At 41.7% G+C, this 13,047-nt stretch overlaps 1 long non-coding RNA gene across 1 annotated transcript; it reads left to right on the top strand.

Moving 5' to 3' along the window:
* The first annotated feature begins 1,475 nt into the window (after window positions 1–1,475).
* LOC117546815 lies at window positions 1,476–12,272 on the top strand. The gene is made up of 4 exons (XR_004569075.1): window positions 1,476–1,604; window positions 2,211–2,293; window positions 4,263–4,369; window positions 9,581–12,272. It is a non-coding gene; the product is annotated as an uncharacterized LOC117546815 (long non-coding RNA).
* The last annotated feature ends 775 nt before the right edge of the window (window positions 12,273–13,047 follow it).

The following is a 13,047-nucleotide window of genomic DNA, read 5'->3' as shown; positions in this document are numbered from 1 at the left end:
CATGTTTTATGTGTGGGCTTTCTAAAAACCTACTGGCGCAATAAGAAATCATGCCGTTTGTCCACAAGCCACAGAAACATTTGTTACTGTGTCAAAGTGACCACAAAATCACAACAAAATCAAACGATAAAGAGGTTTCAAACAAACAGAGGTAGATCCTTTGCTTAAGTTGAGTAAAAAATACTCCATTACAAGTAAGAAATCCTGAATTTAAAATGTTATAAGTAGAAGAACAGATGTATTATCAGGTCAATGCACTAAAAAACTTAAAGGTCCCATGTCATGGCCATTTCTACTGATCATAATTCCATTGTTGAGGTCTACTAGAATAGATTTATATTGTTCAGTGTTCCAAACTCACATTGGTGTCTCATACAGCATCTCAGTATAGTATGTGTATTCACTCTCTGTCCTACACGCCTTGTTGGAGCTCCTGCCCCCCCCTCCCGATGAGCCCACTGTGCTCTGATTGGTCAGCTCGCCCACTCTGTTCTGATGAGATCACCACCATTACAGCAGAACATCAGTGATTATGTGTTACCATGGCGTTAGCAACCAGAAAAGGACACCAGTAAGGACAAACAGATGAGAATGCTGCGTGGGGTCTGGGTGCCGTGTTGGCGGGACGTTGCGGGGCTCGCTGCTGCGAGGAGTGGACAGTGTGAGCTGGGTTCATTTCCTGCTTGCTGCGTGGGGTCTGCGAGACATCGCGAATGGAGGGGGGGTGCTAAGGGGGCTGCAGCACCCCCATCTGCGAGGCTCCACTAGCACCCGCACCCCCATACGTGGCGCACTTACAGTGTAAGCGCGCCACAGTTTCGTTGCTGCGAGATTTTCCATTTGGGTATGGTCATGTCACTGTACCCAGGAAGACAAAGAGAAATGTCCAAGGAGGCGTTCTGGGGCAGCACAGACAGGTCTTCTCTGTGTTAGAGTTTTACTCGCTACAGGGTGTACTTTGAGGGTTTGTGACTCTGCAGACCGTTTACATGCAGAACAACCTTCATAACACAAGGGGACGGGTAATAACCAGAACAGCATGACATGGGACCTTTAAAGGTTAATGTTTTCACGGTACTATTTCATCATAGAATATTTCAAATGTTCCTGTCTTTATCACGAACCCTACATGTAAGAGCATTTGATATTGAGGTCTGCCAGTGTGGAGGTAATATTATATGTGCAAAGAAAATGTAGTGAAGGTAAAATCGTTATATTTGCTAGGGCTGCACTATTAATCAAAATGATATCTTAGTAAGGACTAGTGCAATATTGAAATTGCAGTGATTGTGGAGCTGCAGACAAGAAATGGTTACAGACTTAATAGAAAAAACAGTTTGTTACAGATCCTCTCAAAACATCTACATTTTGCAATTGCCTTTAAAGTAAAAGTACTTAATTACTTTGCAGCAAAGTGGCTGAAAAATACTGCTGATTGGCGTCAAACACTCATACGTTTATGTTTGTCTTAACTGGGTTACGTCAGTCATTTTGATTGCATTCTTCATGAGGTGTAAATATTGACTTCCTCTTGTTTCAGGGTGGGTGTGGACCCGGATCAGGACCAGCAGCCGTGCACAGACAGCTTCCAGGTCCTGCAGGGGGTGAGGAACTCTTTTATTATTTATTATAAAGAAATATACATACATATTTTCCTTTCTCCTTTTAATGCCAATTAAACCCCCTTGATGTAGTTTGAGAAATGGCAGAAAGGGAGGGGAAATATTTAGATTTTAGGGCGCACACTTCCTTTAAGTTACTGCTGAAACTCTTTTACTTCTGCAATTTAAAGTCAGTCAGCGAGTCTGAAGAAACCCTTTAGTTTGTCGGATACAAATTGCTTATTTTCTGAGAACTATTGAGAAATATATTGATGTAATATAGTTTTAAGATGAGAAACGGAAACACATAAAGGAACTACATTAACAGTATTGGAATGAATTCCTACATATCCACGTATCTACAGTATATAGTACGGCTCCATTTTATTCTATTTTATATGTATATTTTCTATTCCTGCAACTTACTTATTATCTGTTTTATTGCACTATTTTAGGTCTGTTTCATTCCATGTTTTTAAGTATATTTCTGATTTGTTTTTCCAAAACTGCGCTGTAGCTTTTGTGCATACAACAAAAAAAGCTTTTTAATATTTTGTGTTGAATCAAATCTTGAATATGCATGATGTATTTCCCGCTGTGTGTCTGCAGGAGGGGCCTCAGGCTGAAGGACAGAGTAAAACCAAACAGGAGAGCGCCTGGCTCTTCAGACTGTGGTACACCTTCGATCACAAGTATCCTTTCTGTACCGACTGTCTTTTAAAGGGGCTGATGTTCAGGTTCATATCAGTATGTAGTGTCTCTACTTTAAAGAGTCCTCTCCTGCTGATGTTCAGGTGTATATCAGTATGTAGTGTCTCTACTTTAAAGAGTCCTCTCCTGCTGATGTTCAGGTTCATATCAGTATGTAGTGTCTCTACTTTAAAGAGTCCTCTCCTGCTGATGTTCAGGTATATCAGTATGTAGTGTCTCTACTTTAAAGAGTCCTCTCCTGCTGATGTTCAGGTGTATATCAGTATGTAGTGTCTCTACTTTAAAGAGTCCTCTCCTGCTGATGTTCAGGTGTATATCAGTATGTAGTGTCTCTACTTTAAAGAGTCCTCTCCTGCTGATGTTCAGGTGTATATCAGTATGTAGTGTCTCTACTTTAAAGAGTCCTCTCCTGCTGATGTTCAGGTGTATATCAGTATGTAGTGTCTCTACTTTAAAGAGTCCTCTCCTGCTGATGTTCAGGTGTATATCAGTATGTAGTGTCTCTACTTTAAAGAGTCCTCTCCTGCTGATGTTCAGGTGTATATCAGTATGTAGTGTCTCTACTTTAAAGAGTCCTCTCCTGCTGATGTTCAGGTGTATATCAGTATGTAGTGTCTCTACTTTAAAGAGTCCTCTCCTGCTGATGTTCAGGTGTATATCAGTATGTAGTGTCTCTACTTTAAAGAGTCCTCTCCTGCTGATGTTCAGGTGTATATCAGTATGTAGTGTCTCTACTTTAAAGAGTCCTCTCCTGCTGATGTTCAGGTGTATATCAGTATGTAGTGTCTCTACTTTAAAGAGTCCTCTCCTGCTGATGTTCAGGTGTATATCAGTATGTAGTGCTCTACTTGACAGTCTCCATGCTTTAATGTTCAAAAGCTCTTTATTTTTCTCATACTGCCTGTGCTGCAGCACCTCTTTTTCACCCTCTGTCTTAAACCAGAGCCCAGTCTGCTCTGATTGGTTAGCTGGCTGGCTCTGTTGAGATTGGTCAACCGCTTGGAGATGTCCCGCCCCTTAAGCCTAATCACTTACAATGTCTCGAAAACGCTAGCCAATAGGAGCGTGAGTGTTCCGTAGTGATGTCACTGTGTTCTGGAGGTAAACCAAGGAGTCCAATGGAGGCGTTCTCATGTTTTTGGGGTAGTCAGGAGACAACGTACATAAAATCTCAGTGCCCCGTGATAGGCGCTAATCAAAGAGCCTAGGCATGGAAAAGTTGCTTTCATATACAACATCCCCATATAGTATAGAAAAAGACATAGAGGCTGCAGCCACAGGTTCCTATGTGGCCTCGAACGAAAACAAGACTTGTTTCTAAACTTCCATTTGTTTCTAAACTTCATTTAAGTTACAGGAAAAGCCAAAGCATCTGTCTTGAGAATTATAAACAAAGACAAACACTAAATAAATAGCCGCTGTTTTACTACATCTGTTAAATAATGTGAGTTGCACTTTACCTCCTGAGAGTGAATCCACCCTGCTCGCTCCAGCTGCTCGTCAGGGTCTCGGGTTAAAGCAGAGAAACAGGAAATGTGCTTAACACATTAACTACAGCCTGTTGGAGCAGAGGCAACAAAACGCTTCATGGAACAAACTCCTCGAGACTACCCAGAAGTCTCCAGTTTGTTTTTCGGAAAAAACCAGCAATGTGGTGTTTTAGCAAACATGTAATGCAGGTACAAAATATTCCCAAACTACCAATTTGTATTATAAATTGCGTGTAAAACAATCCTGCTAACCATGCTACGCTAAACACAGAGAGCAGCAGCCTCTTGACGGCAACCGGGAAAATCCCCCAAAATCACCAACAATCATATTTTTCCAATTCTTTGAATAAAAAACACATTTCCTTTTGAATTTCTACCTCTTATTATTTCTCCCCTATGTTTGTAATTAATCTCACACTGATGAAAAATGTATAGCTGTTTTCCCTCAACACCTGCCCAGTTACCTGAAGCCCATCCTGACGCACAGCGGCCCCCCCCCTCACCTCCACGCTGCCCGCATACTGCAGCCCGCTGGCGAGCTGTCTGACCAGCCAGCAGGCGTACGAGGTGAGACACTTTTGCAGATCATTTACATGCAGACAAACCTATATGACACACTACAGGAAAGGGAACACCTGGAAAAAACATAATTTATGGCCGCTTAAAGGTCACCTATTATGCAAAATCCTCTTCTCCATGTCTCTTCTACATCAAACATGTGTCCCCTCTTCTTCATGTCTCTTCTACATCAACATGTGTCCCCTCTTCTTCATGTCTCTTCTACATCAACATGTGTCCCCTCTTCTCCATGTCTTTTCTACATCAACATGTGTCCCCTCTTCTTCATGTCTCTTCTACATCAACATGTGTCCCCTCTTCTTCATGTCTCTTCTACATCAACATGTGTCCCCTCTTCTTCATGTCTCTTCTTCATCAACATGTGTCCCCTCTTCTTCATGTCTCTTCTACATCAACATGTGTCCCCTCTTCTTCATGTCTCTTCTACATCAACATGTGTCCCCTCTTCTTCATGTCTCTTCTCATCAACACGTGTCCCCTCTTCTTCACGTCTCTTCTTCATCAACATGTGTCCCCTCGTCTTCATGTCTCCTTCTACATCAACATGTGGTCCCCTCTTCTTCATGGTCTCGTCTACATCAACATGTTTCCCTCTTCTCCATGTCTCTTCTACATCAACATGTGTCCCCTCTTCTTCATGTCTCTTCTACATCAACATGTGTCCCCTCTTTCTTCATGTCTCTTCTACATCAACATGTGTCCCCTCTTCTTCATGTCTCTTCTACATCAACATGTGTCCCCTCTTCTTCATGTCTCTTCTACATCAACATGTGTCCCCTCTTCTTCATGTCTCTTCTACATCAACATGTTTCCCCTCTTCTTCATGTCTCTTCTACATCAACATGTGTCCCCTCTTCTTCATGTCTCTTCTACATCAACATGTGTCCCCTCTTCTTCATGTCTCTTCTACATCAACATGTGTCCCCTCTGTGGAAAGAGACTCTGAAAGTTTCAGGAACAAAGATTCTCTCTCTTTTTGATCCATTTCTATAAAAACCTGTCTGAAAATGAGCTGATCAGATTTTGGCCACTTTGTGATGTCATAAACGATTTGTTGTCTTGTGTAACCATTAGCCAATCACCAACCAAGGTAAACCCCACCCCCCCCCCCCCCTTATCACCTGAATCTCCTCCTAGAGCACCATTGAGTTCTTTGTAACCAAATGTCTCTCAGAGGGGCGTGGGGAGGGGCTCCTTATTTCATCTAAAGTAAACAGACAGAGAATCAGCACTTTGGAAACAGGGCTGAAACAGAGGGGATTATGGGTAAATGCTGCAATGATCTGTTTGGTGTTTGGAGCCAAACACTTCAGAGACATGTTTTGTGTTTATCTGAGACCTGTAATATGTGGAGGAAAAAACCGTATAAGAGAGGGACCTTTAAATGATACTATAAAGTATTTTTTTATCTTGTGTGAAATGTGTTTTTGTTGTGCTAAAGGTTTAAAGATCTAAGGATATATTTCAAATTGGCTTAAACCGAAGCGCTGAATGTGTGCCTCAGTAAGTCATCTCTAGAAATACTGAAGGCTTTTCTCTCAGGAGAATTGTAATACCGTCAAAGTATTCGTCGAGCCTGCCAATAAACGCACAAAGCACCGAGGCCTTCAGTCAGAAAAAGGAAATGGACAGTAGAGAAACCTTATAAAGGGACACAAAAGGCTCTTTTACAGCGCTTTGAATAACACTCTTATATTTAAACACTGACGGGTAGTCACACTTCTCTTTTTCATTTTATGTTGAAATACTTTCATGGCTTTTGCTTTCTTGACTCTCCTCTCACTTTTAGGGTCACTGTCTGGTTTCAAACTGCATTTAAATGAGTCTTTAGCTCTGCATCCATACATGTTTAGCTGCTGTTTGAGTTTAGCATGTAGTTCATTTATCAGCAGCGCTCAGAGCTCTGTGCTGCTCAAGTGAGCAGAGACGGGATTAAATTAAGCTCTGATTCCTCTACCGTTATGGATATTCTAAAAAGGGGGGAGGGAATTTAAAAAACAACCAAAAACAGGATGTTGGTTCACATTGACCTCAGATTGCGTAACATTTAAAATGCGGTCGCATAAAATACTTTTTGAAGGAATGTATTGCTACATTTCAACATCAAGGCAATTCAAAGTGCTTTACAACCACACATTGAAATCATTAAGATATGTTCAAGAAACAGATTCGAAAATTACATTTTAAATACAAAAAAAATAGATATAAAAAGAAAAGTAACAGTGTGTGCAATTAAAATACATTCTTATTAATTATTATATTTATTTTAAGGATTATCACCATTTATTTAATAATATACATTTATAATTTAATAAGTATTTATTATAGATATTAATTTTCATTATTTATTCCTTTTGTTTTCACTTACGAAAAATACTTGTGGCATGTTTCTTTGTTTTGGTCATACTGTATTTAAAGATGTTGTAATTAGAATTTTGAACGAACTACATGTGAACAAAATGAGTCTATAAATAACAAAATAGATGGAAGGCCCCTAAAGTCAAAAGAACAAAAACACTGGGCATTATTCCATATTTGTCTTATTGTCAACAAATCCCAGTTCAGTCAGACAACTCACGTGTTTCTTAATATGTTATTATAGCAGCATAATAGTTTGAGTTTGGTGTCTAGGCTCGGGCCTCATCACTCCCACAGATTAGAACATTGAGTGATGATTATAGTGATAACTATCCCCCGAGCCTACAGGTGGAAGCTGGGGTGGAAGCTGGGGTGGAAGCTGGGGTGGAAGCTGGGGTGGAAGCTGGGGTGGAAGCTGGGGTGGAAGCTGGGGTGGAAGCTGGGGTGGAAGCTGGGGTGGAAGCTGGGGTGGAGCTGGGGTGGAAGCTGGGGTGGAGCTGGGGTGGAGCTGGGTGGAAACTGTGGTGGAAGCTGGGGTGGAAGCTGGGGTGGAGCTGGGGTGGAAGCTGGGGTGGAAGCTGGGGTGGAAGCTGGGGTGGAAGCTGGGGTGGAAGCTGGGTGGAAGCTGGGGTGGAAGCTGGGGTGGAAAGCTGGGGTGGAGCTGGGGTGGAAGCTGGGGTGGAAGCTGGGGTGGAGCTGGGGTGGAGCTGGGGTGGAAGCTGGGGTGGAAGCTGGGGTGGAAGCTGGGGTGGAAGCTGGGGTGGAAGCTGGGGTGGAAGCTGTGGGTGGAAGCGGGGGTGTTGAAGCTGGGGGTGGAAGCTGGGGTGTGAAGCTTGGTGTGAAGATGGGGGGGGATGGTGGGGGGGCAGGCAAGCATTTCCCAACTGTGGCCTCCATCACTCCCATCCCTGTCCAACCACTAAACGCACTATAACATGCACACATACAAACACACTACTTACTTCCCATCAAAGACTGCAGCCTAAAATACCATGTTATTTATTTGTATATTTCTTAAGTATCAACTGATATTTTTTAGTAACTATTTATAGTTAAACATTGTAGCTTTATATATTTTAACATTCTGGTAAAGTGCATATATGACCCTGATTATTATTGCTACTATCTCTGCTTTATCACTGTTTTTTATGGATGTTTTCTTAATTTATGTTATGTATTGGCATTGAGATGCCAACTTAATTTCGTTGCCTGATGTGTGATGACAATAAAGATATATTCTATTCTATTCTGGTGGGGTAGGCGAGCAGCAGCAACATGAAACACAGCAGCAGGAACATGAACGTAGCAATAGCAAGTGAACACAGCAGCAGCAGCATAGCGAGGCAGAGGCAGGAAGACCTGGCAACTTAAATAGAGTGGCATGTTTAGGAGAATGTGTTTGGTTGGTTGTAAGAGGGGCGAGGTGCGTCACGTGTTAATGTATCATTGGTGCTCGAGTTGACTGCCTGAACTAGCTCGCAGGCTTCGCCCCATATATGTGAAAAATACATGCCCCTTGGTTCCTTCTGAATCTTACAAATCTAAAATTACTTTTTTAAAACAGGCGTAACAGCTGGGGAGAAATGCTCTTGTCAGGGACTACTTTCAACGGCGGATTAATACCAATTTGGTGCTCTAGTGAGGACGGCCTAATTCTATGATAAAAAGAGAAAATATCTTACTATTTTTACTTCATTATTTATGTTTATTTTGACTTATCCTCATGTGTCACTATTTAAATTAGAAAGGACCCCTTTTGAGGAGGGATTATGTAATTTATCCCAGTGCCTCTCTTTTTTATGTGTCTGATCTGAGTAATCCCTGCTGACCCGACAGTAACTCGTCCTGTTTTGCCCCGGGACACGAGCAGAGTATTGATCGTCAGCCGGTCAATTAGGGGCGGGAGAACCTCATGCTGTAACTGCAGAGCTGTTACTTACCCAGCATGCAATGTGTGCTTTTAGACAAAAGGCAATACAACTTCCTGGAGAGAAATGTCTCATCGCTGACAGTTTCATTTAGATCATGCATGTTCTGATTTAACAAGTTAACGTCATTCAGTATTGATTAATTGCATCCCCTCAGTGTATGATGTTTTTAATGTTGTATGTGTTGCTGCTTCTTTGTGTTTTCTTTGTCTTCTAACATTTTGGGACCACTTTTATCCTTATATTATTTTGTAAATGCACAAAAAGTCACAAAATCTAGGTATTCTTAAAAAAATTCTATGATATATATTTTTTTCATATCCCCCAGCCTTTCATCCATAAATAAAATCATCACTCAATGTTTGTCACTGTCTAGTTGACTTTAGGGTGAGTCACTTCACTTCTGTTAATCAAGAGTGTCCCTTAGGTTAGCTGTTGTGATTCGCTTAGAGATGTCCCGCCCCTCAGCCTATCACATACAGTGTGTTGGCCAATAGAAGCGTGAGTGTTCCACAGTGACGTCAGTATGGAAGAAGTAAACAAAGGAATCCAATGTAGGCGTTTTAGGCAGGGGGGGGGTGAGTGTGTGGGAGAGAAACTCCCTCTGGAGGACACACAGGAAGAGAAAGAACACACAATAGGGAAGGGAAAACTCCAATGCTCAAGACCCTTTAATGTACAGTACATTTGATTTGGGATTATATTCTGTATTTAATTTGAGGGTTGAATAGTGCAGTAAATGGTGCTTCAGCCTAACATTATACATTGTGGGACCCTGTATCTCAGAATCGATGTGTGTGTGTGTGTGTCCTTCATGCTCTTAAATCACACTCATGTCCCCATGTTGTCTCTTGGTGTGTATGTGTGTGTGAGACCTCCACCGCCTCCTCATGTCTCCTCTGTGTGTTTTCAGAACCAGCTGAGGGACGACCCTGACTTTATGCGTGGCGACGGCGGCGGCGACCTTTCCTTCACGTTTGGAGACACCACCATCACGGCCAATGGGGCGTCTGGCAGTGGGGGGGCGGGTGGAGGAGGGGGGGAAACAGCCGGAGCGTCGGGCTGGAGCATGAACGGCAGGAGGAGCGGCAGTACCTCGGAGGAGGCGCTGGAGCGCGAGCTGGACTCCCGTGAACAAGAACTGCTGAGCCGGGGAACTCGACTTGTTTTCCCCATCGAGGATCACATCTGACCGCCATGTTTGTAGTCCTTCAGAGATGAGAGGTATTATGGGAGGATAAGACGGGAGAGTGCCCCGGGAGCAGAGCTCGAGAAGATATTCATGCTCCAGGAGACGTGCATCCTCTCCATCCACCTTCACTGATTGTTTCCTTGCATTATCAGAAGGACAACAAATGTCACCTGCCAGATTCAGGCTGTTTTTGAACATGTGACACTGTGCGTGCAGCCGAAAAAGAAGAAGACTCATCCTGAGATCCGACCAAAATGCTTCTTCGCCATCACGCCCCATCTACGCCCTGAACCCCAAACTTTGATTTTATAATTCCTCTTTGTACCATTCATCCGAAGCTGCTGACAGTGTTTGGTCTGTTTGTGAGGATGCCCTTTTTTGCTTCACAAACACGCTCTTGTGTGGAGGGGATTGTGGGGACCGTGAATGTGTTCGGCCAACACCACTCATCATGGGTGAATCAGCGCGGGTGGAGAATGTAAATAGCTACAATGCAGAGCTTTGTTCCCGCTTCTTGTCAGTGCATTTCGTCCCATGACTGTTACAAAATGCATCTGTTGTGTCCAAGTGTCTGAGCTGGATCTTTGTCTCTGCCAAGGCACAGTTTGTCCATTCGTCTGCAGAACAACGACTGGCCCGATTTTCATGAAACTTGGTGGAAGGTTGCAACACGAGACAGAGAAGAAAACATTTAAATTATGATTTAATCTGTATAATGGGGTTGAAACACAAACTAAGATAAACTTCCATTAGCAATGGAAGATCAAGCATTAATGCGGCTTTCATGTAGAACGGTGAAAGTCAGGGGGCATTTTGGTACGCATTTGATATCTTACCCGATTCCTCTGCTCCCCACTGTTATGAATAAATACTGGAAACACTAAAATAGGCCTTCAATACATCTTCTTTTTGGAGTCAATGTTCTTTCCCCATTTCGATTTGAAACTCATGCACTCTGCCTTGGTGGGGGTCTGCATCTTCTAGCTTCCTATTAGCATGTTGCACAGGCTGAGCATGAAGTTAGCATAACAAGGGCTCCCTCCACAAAAACCAAAAAGGATTTGGATTATTGCAGAAAATAATCTCGGTTTCAAAATCCCATTTATGATATTTACACATTTTGCTCAGCAGGATAATCTCCCCGTATTAACACCACTTAATGAGCATTCAAGTAAAAAGCTAACGTTAGGCTATAAAGGTAAAACAGCGTGGTCACATAACTTCACGCCACCACCGCTAAGCTAAAGGCGGCTAATGTTGGGTGTGATGACGTTAAAATCTCTTCAGCTTGTGTTAACCACAGACCTTATTTCAGGTTAACAACCAAAATAACATAAAAAATAACCCTCGACTTCGAGACTAGGATACCGAAAATGCTAGAATGAAAAGAAATGTCTGATTTATTTCTGCACCACTCAATGAAGGCAAATTCAACATTATAAAAGTAAAGAGCGTAGACCTCCTAAGTACATCTATCTCACATTTACTTGCTTCACCTTCACACTAAATTTCATGAAGAGTGGGTTAGTCGTTTTTACGTAATCCTGAACACAGTTAAACAAAAAGTAAGCTTCTCGGCGTAGTTGTTTTTTTTCATGCATCAATTTGTGTTTGACTTTAACTAACAATCATTTTCATTATCAATTAATCTGTTGATGATTTTTCAAATGTTATGGATTTGTTGTTTAGTTCATGAATGAGAGAAAATAGTAAAACATCTCCATCACCATTTATAAGAACTTGTTCAAATCGCTTGTTTTGTTCAGATGTCTTTCATCAAATTCTCCATCAATAAGAGTTCAACTTTAAATGTAACTGTTCTAACTTTCTGAAACCTATAATCCCAAATAAAGAAGAGCAGCCACTTTTAACAAATACTGACCATGGTGCCAAGTGCTCGAAAACAACCTTATAATCAGCGTTATTTACGTTATTTCCCCCATATAGAAATACACGGTAATAAACTCTGATTACATTAAACCTGATTCCCCATTTATCTGATAATGCACATAATAAGTAGAAACACAGGTTTTCCTGTTAAGCGCTCTTATTTATTATGAAAGGAAGCATCTTGATTCTTGTTTGAATTAAGTTACAATATTCCTCCCACAGCTAATCTGAGCAGTTTTTAATGAGACGTTAGAGAGCAACTTGTGCATGAGTCTCTGTATTCATTGACATTTTCTCACAACTGATCAATATGGTTTGCATCTTCACTCCATGTGAATTATTAATTATTTATACTGCATAGATAAAGCTAATATGACCTTCTGATTACACAGGGTTTCTGCAGGTTTCTAAATGTTTTGGGGTCAAACGGGCTCAAGGAAAATGAGTATGAATGAAAATATGTCCTAGACTAACTTACGTACATGCATATATTAAAATCTGTCAATAAAACTATATTAATTGATATGGGGTAAGACCAAAAAGCTGATTGTTAACGGCTTTGCATGCAGCCAACTGTGTGTATCCAACAATAATAAAAATAACAACAATTTAAGTATATTATATTATATCAGACTTCTCTTATGTCATGGGTTAAAATAGTTGTAGCATTGTTTAATTGCAGTTACACAAAACAGTAAAGCATTCAAGACAATCTGACCTTTTAAAACCTACTTATCAATAGAATATAAGACTATTAAGGACCTGGAGACGCCCTGTTTCGTTTCCTCAATTTTTGTTGGGAATTCCAGTTTCGCAGCATGATTTTGAGGGCAGGTTTTTATATTTTTAACTCCCATCCTATAATGTAAATAGTAGCATAGTAACTGACTAAACCTCCCTGGGTTTGGGAGGTTTTTATTTGTCCAGACTCATGTTGTGTTCCCTTGTCTTGACCCGTTTTAAATGCACCACAGGGCACGTGTCGCCTTTTTGTTTTTTTACATTCTTTAACACAGTGGCTGCTGCATTAATGTATGCGTGACCCCCGAGGGCAGGTGTGAAAGACGTGATTGTCAAAGTGCAGTGACCGAGGACCTCCGAAGTGGAAATCTAGTTATGTAAGCTGTTGCCAAGCTGCGTGCACTGAGGGTCATTGAAATTCTTGATGGAGTGAGACGCTAACGTTTTCTTTCACAGTCTCATGATAGGGGAGCTCCTTTCTCAACAAACTGTTGCTGTTAGACCTGGGCTGCGGTAGAATAGTCGCAAAACATTACGTAGGCCTACTGTGTTTCCTC

Source organism: Gymnodraco acuticeps, unplaced genomic scaffold (genome assembly GCF_902827175.1).
Source record: "Gymnodraco acuticeps unplaced genomic scaffold, fGymAcu1.1, whole genome shotgun sequence".
Taxonomy (NCBI): Eukaryota; Metazoa; Chordata; class Actinopteri; order Perciformes; family Bathydraconidae; genus Gymnodraco; species Gymnodraco acuticeps.
The sequence above is the reverse complement of the archived record's forward strand: the minus strand, read 5'-3'. Positions and strand labels throughout refer to the sequence as shown.